This window comes from Panthera uncia (genome assembly GCF_023721935.1).
Source record: "Panthera uncia isolate 11264 chromosome A3 unlocalized genomic scaffold, Puncia_PCG_1.0 HiC_scaffold_11, whole genome shotgun sequence".
NCBI lineage: Eukaryota > Metazoa > Chordata > Mammalia > Carnivora > Felidae > Panthera > Panthera uncia.
The window spans coordinates 70321529-70338403 of NW_026057578.1; positions in this window are offsets into that span (position 1 = coordinate 70321529).

Below are 16875 nucleotides of genomic sequence, written 5' to 3' on the forward strand. Positions count from 1 at the left end.
AACCAATAGTAACTAATTAACATTTATAGAACATTCCGCCCAACAAAAACAAGATACACACTATTTTTTCGGTGACCATGGCCCAAGACAGGCCGTATACTCTGCCAGTAAGCAACCTTCAGCAAATTTAAAAGGGTTGAAACCATATAAAGTATACTCTCTGACCACAATGAAATCAAGTTAGAAACTACTACCAGAAAGACAAGAAACTAATAAATGCATCTATAAAAAATCCATGGCTTTTTTATTATTTTTCTCAAAGTAATTAAAAGTATACATTGAATTTAATGAAAATATAAAATACCAAAGTTTGTGGGACACCATTAATTTTTTTTTTTATTTTTTTCTTTTCTTTTTTATTTTTTTAAATTTATATCCAAATTAGTTATATAATGCAACAATGATTTCAGGAGTAGATACCTTAGTGCCCCTTACCCGTTTAGCCCATCGCCCCTCCCACAACCCCTCCAGTAACCCTCAGTTTGTTCTCCATATTTATGAGTCTCTTCTGTTTTGTCTACCTCCCTGTTTTTATATTATTTTTGTTTCCCTTCCCTTATGATCATCTGTTTTGTCTCTTAAAGTCCTCACATGAGTGAAGTCATATGATTTTTGTCTTTCTCTGACTCATTTCACTTAGCATAATATCCTCTAGTTCCATCCACGTAGTTGCAAAAAGCAAGATTTCATTCTTTTTGATTGCCTAGCAATACTCCATTGTGTATGGAGTACACACACACACACACACACACACACACACATACATACATACAACATCTTTATCCATTCATCCATCAATGGACATTTGGGCTCTTTCCATACTTTGGCTATTGTTGATAGTGCTGCTGTACACATTGGGTGCATGCGTGCGGGACACCATTAATTAAAGCAGTAGTGAAAGTCAAATTTATAAACTAAATGCCTCGATTATAAAGTGAAACAAGTCTTATATCAATAATCAAAACTCCTTCAAGGACGTAGAAAGAAAGGAAATAAATGCAGAGCAAGCAGGAAGAAGGTAATGATAAAGAATAGAAAGCAATGAAATTTTAAAAAGAAAAATAGAGAAAATTAATGAAACAAAGAGTTGGCTCCTTGAAAGTTTTCAACAAAATTGATAAACCTCTCTAAAAAGACTGACTGACAAATAAAAATGAAGATACACATTACAAATGTGAGGAATGAAACAGGGACTATCACTTTAGACCTTTAAGACATCAAAAAGAATGTCTAAGGAAATACTGCAAACAAATCTATACATATACATTTGACAACTTAAATAAAATGAACCAATTTCTTTAAAAATACAAAGTACCACAACATACCTAATATGAAAGAGATCATTTGACTAGCCCTGTAATTTCTAAGGAAATTGGATTCATTATTCAAATACTCACAAAAAAGAAATCTCCAGGACTAGATGTTTTCACTGGAGAATTCTACCAAATGTTCACAGAAAAATTAACAATTCTACATAACCTCTTCCAAGTAACAGAAGAGAAGGTAACACTTCCCAATTCACCCTAGGAAGTGAGTATTACCCTTATACCAATACAAGATAAAGAGATTATCAAAGAAAGAAAGGGTAGAGAAGGGAATAAAAGGTGAAACGGATGGAAGGGTAGGGAAGAAAGAAAGAAAAATAAAGAGAGAGAGAAAGAGAGAGAGGAAGGAAGGAAGGAAGGCAGGCAGGAAGGCAGGAAGAAGGAGGGAAGGAGGGAGGGAGGGAGGGAAGGAGGGAGGGAGGGAGGGAGGAAGGAAGGAAGGAAGGAAGGAAGGAAGGAAGGAAGGAAGAAACTACAGACCAGTATCTCTTATAGATATAAATGAAAAAAACCTTAACATAATATTAGCAAATAGAAGGTAACAAAATATAATAAGAATTAAACACCTAGACCAAGTGGGTGATGCAAGGCTGATTAATTATTTGAAAACAAATCAATATAATCTAACATTTAGGGGTGCCTGGGTGACTCAGTTGAGCATTTCAGCTCAGGTCATGATCTTGTGATTCATGGGATCGAGCCCTGCATGGGACTCTCTCTCTCTCTCCCTCTCTCTGCCCACCCCCGCTCGTGCTCTCTCTCTCTCTCTCAAAATAAATGAACTTAAAAAAAATTTTTTAAGGTAATATTTAAACAGGCTAAAGAAGGAAAATCACAGTGATCCTATCCATCAATGAAGAATAAGCATTTGAATACAATGTTATATGTCAATTATATCTCAATTTTTAAAATGAAAAAAGCATTTGGAAAAACTCAACACCCATTAATAATCAAAGCTCTCTTCGGGGCTAACATGGTGGAGAAGTAGGGGGATCTGTACTTCCCACGTCTCACAAATAAGGAAGGGCTGTAGCCAAAGGACTTTGAACCCCAAGAGTCTGGGAGGAAAAGAGACTGAGTCTACCAGGAAGAAACCACAGAACCCAGTGGCCATACATGGGCCATACATGATTGCGAACTGGGGGAGATAAAACAGGCCATGTAGGCATGGAGGGGAGGGATCCCCTTCTGCCAAGAGACAAAGGGAAGAGAAAGAATGGCTGGGGAAGTGTAAGATTGTATCTGGACAAGAGAAAAAACCTCGGACCTGGACAGAGAAGAATCCCATCTCTAACTGCAGGTTAGAGGATCTCTAACTGCAGATCCCATCTTCAGACTGGGGCCAGCTGCCCTCTTCCAGCACCAGGGGAAGAGGGGAGCCTCTCTGGGTTCAGTGGTAGGTGAGGGGTGCCATCTGCAGCAGGAGAAACCGGTCACCTCCCCGAAGTGCTGCAGCACAGGACAAAACCAGCTGGGACGACATATTGGGTGGCGTCCAGAGGCACTTCCCCAGTACCCGGGCACACAGAGTGGAAGTTTAAATCCCAGCCAAGCGCTGGAGCACAGGAGTCTCATCTGTGCCCACTGCATAGTGAGGACAGCTCCAAAGGAGTGATTTGGGACACCAGGATGTGTGATTTGGGACACCAGGATGTAGAGAACAGACTGAGTGTTGCCATTTTTCTCCCCAGTGAAAGGTTTTCCCAAACAAAAACTGAAGGAATTCATCACGACCCCACGACCAAGGTGGGGCTTCAGGGATTGGTTCCCAGGGCGGGGCCACAGTGGAGAAGGGAACAGCCTACACCAAACCACATTCCTCCCTGCCAGGTAACTGTATCTACTGGAGCGGGATAGACCCCGTAGAACCAGACGGACCCCTCCTCAAGACCAGCTCTACTACATTGCCTGGATTAATTGTAGGATAATTCTTGTTATATAGATATATTTTCCCCCACATTTCTCCTTCTTATCTCTTCCCTCCTCTAGGCTGGTTACTCTGGTTATTGGCTTGTTTAAACAGACATATTTAATCCAGTCTCTTGATACATGGTCTACACCTCCTTTACTTTCCTTTCTCTCTCTCTGGAATAATCAAGCCATATAGTTTCTTTGGGTAACTTTATCTTCATTTCTTTTTCTCACCTCCTTCCTTATTTTCCTTTCTCTCTTTCTCTGGGTTAAGCCTTTTAGTCTCTCTGCCTGGTCAATGTTTATTTTTTCTTTTTTCCCCACCCATGTCATTTCTCACTTTGTATGTGCTCTTCCATCAGCATTATCTCCACCCTGTTCTTTACTTGTAACTGGTGTTTCGGGTTTTTTGTTTTTGGATTGATTTTGGTTTTTTTATTTTTGTTTGTTTGTTTTTTGTTTGTGTGTTTGCATGTTCTTGTTTCCTGTTGGTCTGTTTTCCTTTCCAGGTCTACTTCAAGGAACAAATCAAAGCACACCTGGTGGAGGGTCCAAAACATCACGATGGGTAGGGACATAAAATAACCAAAGTCATAACAACAGAGAGCAAGTAACACTCTCCAATAAACACCTCCTGAAAGGCCAGGCCCTGGACAGTGTATGATCCCCCCTTTGATAAAGCAGTGTTCGCAGGTGCAGAGCATGTAACAAGCTTTAAAAACTCATAAGGGACAGAAAACTAGCCAAAATGATGAAACAGAAGAATTTTCCTCAAAATACATTCCAGGAAGAAGTGACAGCTAAAGAATTGAGGAAAACAGATACGAGCAATATAACTGAACAAGAATTTAGAATAATAGTCATAAAATTAATCTCCAGGCTTGAAAAAAGCATAGAAGACAGCAGAGAATCTATTGCTGCAGAGATCAAGGGACTAAAATATAGCCATGATGAATTAAAAAATGCTATAAATGAGGTGCAAATAAAATGGAGGCAGCCACAGCAAGGATTGAAGAGGGAGAGGGGGAAAATAGGTGAATTAGAAGATAAAATTATGGAAAAGAGGAAGCTAAGACAAAGAAAGATAATAAAAATTCTGGACCACGAGGGGAGAATTAGAGAACTAAAGGATGCAATCAAGCAAAACAATATCCGTATCATAGGAATTCCAGAAGAAGATGGAGAAAAAGGGGCTGAAGGTGTACTTGAACAAATCGTAGCTGAGAACTTCCCCAATCTGAGGAATCAAACAGGCATTGAAATCCAAAAGGCACAGAGAAGTCCTTTCAGACATAACATGAATTGATCTTCTGCACAACATATAGTGAAACTGGCAAAAAACAATAGAGAGAATTCTGAAAGCAGCTAGGGATAAATGGGCCTTAACATACAAATGTAGACACTTAAGGGTAGTAGCAGACTATCTACTGAAACTTGGCAGGCCAGAAAGGAATGGCAGGAAATCTTCCATGTGATGAACAGGAAAAATATGCAGCCAAGAATCCTTTATCCAGAAAGCCTGTCATTCAGAATAGAAGGAGAGATAAAGGTTTTCCCAAACAAAAACTGAAGGAATTCATCACCACTGAATGAGCCCTACATGACATCCTAAGGGGGACTGTGTGCGTGAAATTTTGCAAGGACCACAAAAGACTAGAGACATCAGTACAAGCATGAAACCTACAGATAACACAATGACTCTAAACCCATATCTTTCAATAATAACACTGAATGTACATGGACTAAATGCTCCAGTCAAAAGACATAGGGTATCAGAATGGATTTAAAAAAAAAAAACAAAACAAAAAACAAGACCCACCTATTTGCTGTCTACAAGAGACTCATTTTAGACCTGAGGACACCTTCAGATTGAAAGTGAGGGGATGGACAACTATCTATCATGCTACTGGAAGTCAAAAGAAAGCTGGAGTAGCCATACTTATAACAAACAAACTAGACTTTAAATCAAAGGATTTAACAAGAGATGAAGAAGGGCATTATATAATAATCACAGGGTCTGTCCATCAGGAAGAGCTAACAATTATAAAGGTCTGTGCACCAAATTCAGCAGCACTCAAATATATACAACAATTAATCACAAACATAAGCAACCTTATCGATAAGAATGTGGTAATTGCAGGGGACTTTAATACCCCACTTACAACAATGGACACATCATCCAGACCAAAAAAAAAAATTCAATAAAGAAACAATGGCCCTGAATGATACATTGGAGCGGATGGACTTGAGAGATATATTTACAACTCTGCATCCCAAAGCAGCTGAATATACTTTCTTCTCGAGTGCACATGGAACATTCTCCAAGATAGATCACATACTGGGTCACAAAACAGCTCTCAATAAACATAAAAGAATTGAGATCATACCATGCACACTTTCAGATCACAATGCTATGAAAATTGATACCAATTACAGGGAAAAGTCTGGAAAACCTCCAAGAGCATGAAGATTAAAAAACATCCTACTAAAGAATGAATGGGTCTACCAGGCAATTAGAGAAGAAATTAAAAAATATATGAAAAGAAATAAAAATGAAAATACAACAATCCAAACCCTTCAGGATGCAGCAAAGGCAGTCCTAACAGGAAAATACATTGCAACCCAGGCCTGTCTCAAGATAAGAAAAATCCCAAATACAAAATCTAACAGCACACCTAAAGGAACAAGAAGCAAAACAACAAAGACACCTCAAACCCAGCAGAAGGAAAGCTATAATAAAGATCAGAGCAGAAATCAACAACATAGAATCCTAAAAAAAAAAAAAACAAAAACAAAAAAAAAACACAGTAGAAAAGATCAATGAAACCAAGAATTGGTTTTTTGAAAAAATAAACAAAATTGATAAACCTCTAGCCGGGCTTCTCAAAAAGAAAAGAGAGAGGACCCAAACAGATAAAATCATGAATGAAAATGGATTTACTACAACCTATCCCTCACAAATATAAGCAATTATCAGGGAATACTATGCAAAGTTATATGCCAACAAACTGGACAACCTGGAAGAAATGGGAAAGTTCCTCAACACCCACACACTACCAAAACTCAAATGGGAAGAAATAGAAAATTTGAACAGACCCATAACTAGTGAAAAAATTCAATCAGTTATCAAAAATCTCCCAACAAATAAGAGTCCTGGAACAGATGGCTTCCCTGGGGAATTCTACCAGACATTTAAAGCATAGTTAATACCGATCCTTTTCAAGCTGTTCCAAAAATTAGAAATGGAAGGAAAACTTCCAGACTCTTTCTATGAAGCCAGAATTACATTGATTCCCAAACCAGACAGAGACCCAGCAAAAAAAGAGAACTGCAGGCCAATATCCCTGATGAATATGGATGCAAAAATTCTCAACAAGATACTAGCAAATTGAATTCAACAGCTTATAAAAAGAATCATTCACCATGATCAAGTGGGATTCATACCTGGGCTACAGGGCTGGTTCAACATTCACAAATCAATCAGCGTGCTACATCACATTAATAAAAGGAAAAATAGGAATCACATGATTCTGTAAATCAATGCAGAAAGAGCATTTGACAAAATTCAGCATCCTTTCTTAATAAAAACCCTTAAGTAAGTCGTGATAGAAGGAACATACTTAAGCATCATAAAAGCTATTTATGAAAAGCCCACAGCTAATATCATCCTCAGTGGGGAAAAACTGAGAGCCTTCCCCCGAGATCAGGAACACAACAGGGATGTTCATTTTCACCGCTGTTGTTTAACAGAGTGTTGGAAATTCTAGCATCAGCAATCAGACATCAAAATGAAATCAAAGGCATCAAAATTGGCAAAGATCAAGTCAAACTTTCACTTTTCACAGAGGGCATGATACTCTACATGGAAAACCCGACAGACTCTACCAGAAACCTGTTAGAACTGATACATGAATTCAGCAAAGTCACAAGGTACAATACCAATGTACAGAAATTGGTTTCATTTTTATACACCAAAAATGAAGCAACAAAGAGAGAAGTAAAGAAACTGATCCCGGGGCGCCTGGGTAGCTCAGTAAGTTAGGCATCCGACTTTAGCCCAGGTCATGATCTCATGGTCTGTGAGTTCGAGCCCCACATCGGGCTCTGTGCTGACAGGTCAGAGCCTGGAGCCTGTTTCAGATTCTGTGTCTCCCTCGCTCTCTGGCCCTCCCCCATTTATGCTCTGTCTCTGTCTCAAAAATAAATAAACATTAAAAAAAATTTTAAAAAAGAAAGTGATCCCATTCACAATTGCACTAAGAACCATAAAATACCTAGGAATAAACCTAGCCAAAGATGTTAAAGTTCTGTATGCTGAAAACTATAGAAAGCTTATGAAGGAAATTGAAGAAAACCCAAAGAAATGGAAAAACATTCCATGCTCATGGATTGGAAGAATAAATATTGTTAAAATGTCAATACTGCCCAAAGCAATCTACACATTCAATGCAATCCCAATCAAAATTGCACCAGCATTCTTCTCAAAGCAAGAACAAATCAATCCTAAAGTTTGTATGTAACCACAAAAGACCCCAAATAACCAAAGTAATGTTGAAAAAGAAAACCAAAGCAGGAGGCATCACAATTGTAGACTTTAGCCTCTACTACAAAGCTGTAATAATCAATAGAGTATGGTCTTGGCACAAAAACAGACACATAGATCAATGGAATAGAATAGAGAACCCATAATTGGACCCACAAATGTAGGATCAACTAATATTTGACAAAGCAGGAAAGAGTATCCAATGGAAAAAAGACAGTCTCTTTAGTAAATGGTGCTGGGAGAACTAGATAGCAACATACAGAAGAATGAAACTAGACCACTTTTTTACAGCATACACAAAAATAAACTCAAAATGGATAAAGGACCTGAATGTGTGACAGGAAACCATCAAAATCCTAGAGGAGAAAGCAGGAAAAAACCTCTTTGACCTCAGCTGCAGCAATTCCTTATTTGACACATCTACAAAGGCAAGGGAATGAAAAGCAAAAATGAACTATTGGGACCTCATCAAGATAAAAAGCTTCTGCACTGCAAAGGAAACAATCAACAAAATTAAAAGACCACCAACAGGATGGGAAAAGATATTTGTAAATGACATATTGGATAAAGGGCTAGTATCCAAAACCTATAAAGAACTCACCAAATTCCACACCCGAAAAAGAAATAATCCAGGGAAAAAAATTGGGCAGAAGACATGAATAGACACTATTCCAAAGAAGACATCCACATGGCCAACAGACACATGAAATGATGCTCAATGTCGCTCCTCATCAGGGAAATACAAATCAAAACCACACTGAGATACTACCTCATGCCAGTCAGAGTAGCTAAAATGAACAAATCAGGAGACTATAGATGCTGGCGAGGATGTGGAGAAATGGGAACCCTCTTGCACTGTTGGTGGGAATGCAAACTGGTGCAGCTTCTCTAGAAAACACTGTGGAGGTTCCTCAAAAAATTTAAAATAGAACTACCTATGACCCAGCAATAGCACTTCTAGGAATTTACCCAAGGGATACAGGAGTGCTGATACATAGGGGCACTTGTACCCCAATGTTTATAGCAATGCTATCAACAATAGCCAAATTATGGAAAGAGCCTAATTGTCCATCAACTGACAAATGGATCAAGAAGATGTAGTTTATATATACAATGGAATACTACTTGGCAATGATAAAGAATGAAATCTGGCCATTTGCAGCAACGTGGCTGGAACTGCAGAGTATTATGCTAAGTGAAATAAGTCAGTCAGAAAAAGACAGATACCATATGTCTACTCATATGTGGATCTTGAAAAACTTAACAGAAAACCATGGTAGAGGGGAAGGGGGAAAAAGTTACAGAGGGAGGGAGGCAAACCATAAGAGACTCTTAAATATAAGAACAAACTGAGGGTTGATGGGGGGGTGGGGGAGAGGGGAAAGTGGGTGATGGGCACTGAAAGTGCCCACTGAAAGTGGGTGATGAGCACTTGTTAGGATGAACACTGGGTGTTGTATGGAAACCGATTTGAAAAAAAAAATTATGTTTTAAAAAAAAGAAAGAAGTCAAATAAAAAATAGTAACAAAAGCCATCAAAGAAATAAGAATAAAAGGGAACTTCTTCAACTTGATCAAGAGCATGTACAAAAAATTCTTTAATAAACCTTACACTTAATTTTAGTACTAAATGCTTTCTCCCAAATGGGGAACAAGGTAAGGATGTCCACTGTCATGACTTTTCCTCACCATAATACTGGAAGTTCTAGACACTGAATTAAGGAAATAAAAGGTGAAGACAAACCGATTAGGAGGGAAGAAATAAAACTGCGCCTATTTGAAGATGACATGATTGTCTATATAGAAAATATTAAGAAATCTACAAAATCTTAGAACAAATAAGCTCAGTAAGATCACAGGATACAAGATCAACATACAAAATTCTATAGCAAGTCTAGATACCAGCAATGAACATCTAGACAATAAAATTAACAATTCAGTACCACTCACAATCACTGAAAAAAATAACTTTATAGATCTAACTAAACACATACAGTCCTGCACACTGAAATGCTAATGAAGGAACTCAATAAATATATAAACAAATAGAAAGACATTATGTGTTCACGTATTGAGAGACTTGGAACAGTAAAGATGACAATTTTATTTGAATTAACATATAAATTTAGAGTAATTCCTATCAAAATCCCAGCAAGTTATTTTTGTAGATATGGACTAAATTTAGAAAACAAGGGCAACAAATTTGGAGTACTAAAACAATTTTGAAAGAGATTAAATGGAAGAAATTATAGACATAAATTATAGACAGAGGGATAGACATAAATTATTAGAATAAAATAGAAAACCCAGAAACAAACGTATGCAAATATATTCAACTGATTGATAAAAGTTTAAAAGCAGTTCAATTGAGCTATACTCTTTTCCACAAATGATGCATACGCAGGTCTCGCTTCCCCAAAAATATCTTAACCTACGTCTTTCCCTTCATACCAAATAGTAATTCAAAAATTAGGGGAAAACATAGAAGGAAATGTTAACGATGTAGTGCCAAGCAGAGTTATTAAATTTAATGCCAAAAGCAAGATCAATAAAAGAACAAGTTGAAAATTTTTAACTTCATCAAAATTAAAAACACTTGCTCTGTGAAAGACCCTAGGAAGAGGATGAAAAAGCAAGGTACAGCCTGGGAGAAAATAAGTGCAAATCACAACGAAAAGACTACTATAGAAAATATATAAAGAACTTTCAAAATTCAACAGGAAAAGAATAATCCAAATATGTCTCACTAAGGAAGATATATACATTCAAATAAGCATACAAAAACATGCTCTACATCATATATCATCAGGGAAACACAAATTAAAGACAACAACGAGATACAATTACACATCTATTAGAAAAGCGAAAGTCTGGAGTGCTGCCAACAGCAAATGCTGGTGAGGATATGAAGCAACAGAAACTCTCTTACCTTGCTTGTGGGAACGCAAAAAGGTACAGCCACTTTGGAAGATAATTGGGTGGTTTCTTATAAAACTAAACATACTCTTATCATATGATCCAGCAATTGTGCTCCTTGGTATTTACTCAAGAAGATAAAAACTTATTTCCACACAAAAACTTGCACACAGATATTTATAGGAACTTATTCATAATTGTCCAAAGTTGGAAACAAACAAGATATTCTTCAGTAAGTGAATGGATAAATAAACTAAGATACATCTGGACAATGGAATACTGTTCAGTGCTAATAAAATAAAATAAAATGAGCTATTACCTTAAATTCTTATTACTAAGTGAAAAAAGCCAATCTGAAAAGGCTATATACTATATGATTCCAACTATATAACACTGTGAAAAGGCAAAACTCTAGACAGTAAAAAGATCAGTGGTAGCCGGGTGTAGGGGGATAAGGGGCGGGATGAACAGGTAGAGAGCACAGAGGATTTTTACGACAGTAAAAATATTCTGTAATATTATGATAGATACATGTCATTGTATATTTGTCCAAACCCATAGAATATACAATACCAAGAGTGAATAATAAAGTAAACTATAGACATTGGATGATTATGATGTGTCAGTGTAGGTTCATCATTTTTAACAAACATAACACCCTGGTGAGGGATGTTGATAATGGGGGAGGCTATGGTGTGTTGTAGGAGGGAATTTAGAGGAAATCTCTATGACTTTCCTTCAATTTTTCTGCAAACCTTAAACTTCTCTAAAAAATAATAATGAAGTCATAAAAAATCCAGTCAGAAAATGGGCAAAAGACATGAAGAAGTATTTCACCAAAGATGAATAAATTGACACAAGAAAAGCAATCCAACGTCCAGCTATTAGAAAAATGCAAATGAAAATCACAGTGACATGTCACTATACACTTGTCCAAATGGTTAAGGTAAAAAATGACAATGCCCTATGTTGGCAAGGATGCAGAGAAATTGTATCATTTATACACTGCTGGTGGGAATGTAAAACGGTATGACCACTCTGGCAAAGTTGGGTAGTTTCATTAAAAAAACAAAAAACCATCCTTGCAAATACCATACTACACAGCGATTGTACTCCTAGGCAGTCATTCCAGAGAAATGAAGATTTATGTTCACACAAATATCTTACACTAATATTTATAGCAGCTTTATTCATAATAGTTAACACCTGGAAACAATCCAGACACCCTTCAATGGATGAATGATTAAACAAATTGTGGTACGTCTATACCATGGAACAGTTCCCAGTAATAAAAAGAAACAAACTCTTGTTATAGCAGGGCATGCATGAGTCTTCAAATAATTACACTGAATATTTTTTTTAAAAATCCAAACTCAAAAGCATACATAGTATGTGGCTTGTGGTTTCTTTACACAACGTTCTTGAAATGATAAAGTTGTAAAAAGGGAAAACAGGTTAGTGGATCCTAGAAGTTAAGGATGGTTTGGGAGCCAAGTGCATGTGGCTATAAAAGGCAACTTAAGGCATCCTTGTGGTGATGGCAAAGTGCTGTGTCTCGACTGTATCAGTGTCAATATTCCAGTGGCCATATTGTTTTGCAAGATGTTACCACTAGGGGAAATTGGGAAAAAATACAGAGGGTGTCTCTTTATTATTTCTTACAAATTCATGTCAATCTAAAATTATCTCAAAATGAAAAACGATGATTTTTTAAAAGAATCCTCTTGAAGTTCTTTTAAAAGGGCATATTCTCCAGTCCCACCCTCAAAGGGTATCATTCACTCAATCTGGAATGGGATTTGTAAATCTGTGTGTTTAACATGCTTCCTGGTGATTGGGATAGTATGGTCCATAGACCCCAGTGAGAGAACAGTTGAGAGAAATTCACCCTCAGATTTGATATAATGTGCCTCCAGCCTAATTGCTTTCTGTAAGTCAACTCTACTCCTACCACTTGGAAGAAAGTCAAACCATTAGGAGTCAGATCTTTTGTGGTTCATGAGTTCGAGCTACACATTGGGCTCTGTACTGACATCTCAGAGCCTGGAGCCTGCTTCAGATTCTGTCTCCCCCTCTCTCTACCCCTCCCCTGCTTGCATTGTCTCTTTCTCTCTCTCTCAAAAAATAAATAAAAACATTTTTTAAAAATAACAGGGCACTGGCTAAAGGGATTGGGTCTTGTACTCACTCTCTTAGCAATGCATTGGGGAACACTGGCTTATTAGGTTGTGAAAATGTGAAAAACAACCTATGGCCTCCTTTGTGAGTAAAATGTATCCAAAAAATAATTTAGCTACGAATGCTATCTAGATAACATAACAGAAAATTATGTTGCCACTCCCACATTTCAGTGAATTTTCACCTGCTCCTCAAAAAAAAAAAAAAATTACCTATTTCACAAAGTGACTTTCCCTTTTAGACACGGGTAATGAGAAGAGAGAACATATTCTAATCTTGCCCAACATTTAGGTGTAATTAGAGACAGGCTACTTTATGAAACTGAACATCAATCTGATGTAGAAGAACAAGGTCTATGTAGATTTAAAAAAACCAAAAAAAAAACAAACAAACAAAAACAATACTTACATGAGAATAATCGAGATTATCTTTGAATTTGAAAAAACATTTAGGGGACTCCTGGGTGGCTTAGTCAGTTAAATGTCTGACTTCCACTCAGGTCATGATCTCACGGTTCATGGGTTCAAGCTCCACGTCGGGCTCTGTGCTGACAGCTCAGAGCCTGGAGTCTGCTTTGGACTGTCTCTCTCTCTCTCTCTCTCTCTCTCTCTCTCTGTCCCTTCGCTGCTCACATTCTTTTTCTTTCTTCCTTCCTTCCTTCCTTTCTGTCTCTCAAAAATAAACATTTTTTTTAAAAGAAAAAACATTTAGTAGCTATACGCTAAGTTGTTTGCCTATCTTTTGCTTTGGATTCTCTTTATATTGTAATTACCAAGTTCAGAACACAACTTTAAAAAAAGTGATAGATATTATGGATGTAATTCCATAGAGAATTAGGCAGGATAAAAAGGAATCAAGCATTCAGCTTTGATAGCATTATAATCACAAGTGAAAAAAAAAAGGAAAGGGGTAAGTTAATATAGAGGACAATTACCAAGATCATATAAGGAAAGGTTTGCAGTATAGGTTAGAATTTTTTTTGAAGGGATGGTTTATATGAGTGAGTTTTGAGAATCTGGGGGGCATGATGTCTGCTTTTCAATAGCCAGGCTGTAAATGGTATCAATAAGCAAAGACTTAATGAGTCAAAATGACTTTGTCTGTCCTGCCTGGCAGCATCTCCTACCTAGAGATGGCAGAGCCAACTGCCCTGTCAGTTTTCACAGGTTGAGTTGAGTTGAGTTGCTCCTTTCTGACATCAGAGAGATATATCTGGTCGAGTAAAGAAGGAACAGAGAGCATGGTGTAGTGATGCCCAACTGTTTTCATGCTAAAGGACACTGAGAGAATGCTAATACTTGTATAGCACACTGAGATAATGTGAAGGAGACTAAGGAATCTCTACATGCGGCCTGGTTAAAAAGTTATTAACTCTTGGGGCACCTGGGCAGCTCAGTTGGTTAAGTGTCTGACTTTCGCTCAGGTTATGATCTCACAGTTCGTCAGTTCTAGCCCTGTATAGGGCTCTTTACTGTCAGCAGAGAGCCTGCTTGGGATTCTCCCTCTATCCCTCTCTCTCTACCCCTCCCTCATGCTCCCTCGCTCGCTCTCTCTCTCTCTAATAAATAAACCTTTAAAAAAAAGTCATTACCTCTTTGTTATATAACTAAGGTCAGAAAAATAAAATGCAGAGTTAATAAAATAAAGCTAAAAAATATATAAACATAGAATTTTTTATAAAATTTCAGTTATAATCTTTAAACGTTTTTAATGAAGCCATTTTAACCATTTTTTTAAAAATGGAATTGATCCTGGGAAGATGGCGGAGTAGGAGGACACTGGGCTCACCGCGCATCCTGCTGATCACTTAGATTCCACCTACACCTGCCTAAAGAACCCAGAAAACCGCCAGAGGATTAGCAGAACGGAGTCTCCAGAGCCAAGCGCAGACGAGAGGCCCACGAAAGAGGGTAAGAAGGGCGGAGAGGCGGTGCGTGCTACACGGACTGGTGGGAGGGAACCGGGAGGGAGGGGCGGCCCCCCAGCCAAGCAGAGCCCCCGAGTCTGGCTGGCAAAAGCAGAGGGGCCGGATGGAGTGTGTTCCGACAGCAAGCGGGACTTGACATCTGGAAGGTTATAATCTAACAGCTCTGCTTGGAGAACAGGAGGGCTGGAGGATAAGGGAGGGAGAGTTGTTGAGCCCCAGACAACAGAGCTCAGCTTGGCAGGGAACAAAGGCGCTCGCCAGCGCCATCTCCCTTGCCCATCCCCCAGCCAAAATCCCACAGGGAACCAGTTCCTGCCAGGGAACTTGCTTGCACCTCGCAAACACCCAACGCTGTGCTTCTGCGGATCCATCCCTCCAGCAGGTCTGACTCCCTCCTGGTGCCGCAGGGCCCCTCCTGAAGCGGATCTCAGAAGCAAAAGCGAGCTGAGCCTGCCCCTCCCGCCCCTGTGCACCTCGCCGATCCACCCCAGCTAATACACCAGACCCCAGCACCACAAGCCTGGCAGTGTGCAAGTAGCCCAGATGGACCACGCCACCCCACAGTGAACCCTGCCCCTAGGAGAGGGGAAGGGAAGGCACACACCAGTCTGACTGTGGCCCCAGCGGTGGGCTGGGGGCAGACATCAGGTCTGACTATGGCCCCGCCCACCAACTCCACTTATTCAAGACAGCACAGGGGAAGTGCCCCCACAGTCCCGCACCACTCCAGGAACTATCCAAAATGACGAAACGGAAGAATTCCCCTCAGAAAAATGTCCAGGAAATAACAACAGCTAACGAACTGATCAAAAATGATTTAAACAATATAAGAGAAAGTGAATTTAGATTAATAGTCATAAAATAAATCTCTGGGCTTGACAACAGTATAAAGGACAGCAGAGAATCTCTTGCTACAAGGATCAAGGGACTAAGGAACAGCCTGGAGGAGCTAAAAACGCTATCAATGAGCTGCAAAATAAAATGGAGAAAACTACGGCTCAGATTGAAGAGGCAGAGGAGAGAATAGGTGAACTAGAAGAGAAAATTATGGAAAAATAGGAAGCTGAGAAAAAGAGGTAAAAAAATCCAGGAGTATGAGGGGAAAATCAGAGAACTAAGTGATGCACTAAAGAGAAATAATATACACATAATTGGTATTCCAGAGGAGGAAGAGAGAGGTAAAGGTGCTCAAGGTGTACTTGAAGAAATAATAGCTGAGAACTTCCTGGATCTGGGGAAGGAAAAAGGCATTTCAATCCAAGAGGCACAGAGAACTCCCTTCAGATGTAACTTGAATCGATCTTCTGCATGACATATCATAGTGAAACTGGCAAAATACAAGGATAAAGAGAAAATTCTGAAAGCAGCTAGAGATAAACATGCTCTAACATATAAAGGGAGACCAATAAGACTCATGACCGATCTCTCTTTTGAAACTTGGCAGGCCAGAAAGGATTGGCAGGAGATCTTCAATGTGATGAACAGGAAAAATACACAGCCGAGAATCCTTTATCCAGCAAGTCTGTCATTTAGAATAGAAGGAGAGATAAAGGTCTTCCCAAACAAACAAACTGAAGGAATTTGTCACCACTAAACCAGCCCTACAAGATATCCTAAGGGGAATACTGTGAGACAAAGTACCAGAGACATCACTACAAGCATGAAACCTACGGACATCACAATGACTCTAAACCCATATCTTTCTATAATAACACTGAATGGAAATGGACTAAATGCGCCAACCAAAAGACATAGGGTATCAGAATGGAAAAAAAACAAGACCCATCTATTTGCTGTCTACAAGAGACTCATTTTAGACCTGAAGACACCTTTAGATTGAGAGTGAGGGGATGGAGAACTATTTATCATGCCACTGGAAGTCAAAAGAAAGCTGGAGCAGCCATGCTTATTTCAGACAAACTAGACTTTAAAGGCTGTAACAAGAGATGAAGAAGGGCATTATATAATAATCACAAGGTCTATCCATCAGGAAGAGCTAACAATTATAAATGTCTATGCACCGAATACAGGAGCCCCCAATTATATAAAACAATTACTCACAAACATAAGCAACC